Below are 865 nucleotides of genomic sequence, written 5' to 3'. Positions count from 1 at the left end.
TTGACTGGATGCAAATAATTTGTAGAATTTTATTTTATTCAAAGAACACTAAGAATTGTTCCACAGTTTCTGATATTATGTAAAATTATGGAAGAAATCTCAATATTCCTCTTTTTTGATAATTTATTTTATTCATTCATGTCATATATTGCCTGCAAAGGTTAGAAGAGGTGGTCAGATACCCTGAAACAAGAGTTACAGATGGTTGTTAACTGCCGTGTGACTTCTGGGAATCAAGGCCGAGTCCTCTGCAAGAATAGTAAGTGTTCTCTCCAGACCCTTAAAATTTACTTTAAAAATTTTTTTAATTAAAAAATGTTCATTGAGCTTTTGTACATTTCATACAACAGTTCTTATTTAATTCAGACCCTTCCCCCATCCATGCACCCCACCAGATCTCATATAGTACACCATTCATGTTAAGTCCTATGCAGTCAAGCATTTTAACCCAGATGTCCTTTGTTGCAAATTCATCCAATGGACTGTAGTCAGCCTTATCTAGAGATTGTTGGTAAGGCCTACTCTCCCTCACCCAGCAGTAATCAGTCTTCAATAGTTATCAGATTAGGGCTGATCCACCACCCATTTCCCTTGGGCCCTTGTCTGATTGAGTTGGCATAGGTCCTGTGCTCAATGCCATTATTGCCACAAGTTCTCATGTGTAAGCTTCCAGTGGCCCGAAAACCTCTGCTTCCCTATATTCATGGACCAACCCTGGCTCTTACAATCTTACACACCCCTCTTCTGCAATGGTCCCTGAGATGTGGGTGGGAGAGGTTTGATACAGGAGTCCTTCTCCTATATCTATAGGAGACACTCTCTCTCTCTCTCTCTCTCTCTCTCTCTCTCTCTCTCTCTCTCTATA

General features: G+C 40.0%; 1 pseudogene across 1 annotated transcript in view; it reads left to right on the top strand.

Moving 5' to 3' along the window:
• The first annotated feature begins 201 nt into the window (after window positions 1–201).
• Window positions 202–865, top strand: part of LOC103749521 — a 6,045-nt pseudogene continuing 5,381 nt past the window's right edge. Inside the window, exon 1 of the transcript XR_001872891.1 lies at window positions 202–259. The product of XR_001872891.1 is annotated as a 60S acidic ribosomal protein P0 pseudogene (transcript). The remainder of the gene's footprint in view (window positions 260–865) is intronic.

This window comes from Nannospalax galili, unplaced genomic scaffold (assembly GCF_000622305.1).
Source record: "Nannospalax galili isolate Female #2095 unplaced genomic scaffold, S.galili_v1.0 scaffold126, whole genome shotgun sequence".
NCBI lineage: Eukaryota > Metazoa > Chordata > Mammalia > Rodentia > Spalacidae > Nannospalax > Nannospalax galili.
The sequence above is the reverse complement of the archived record's forward strand: the minus strand, read 5'-3'. Positions and strand labels throughout refer to the sequence as shown.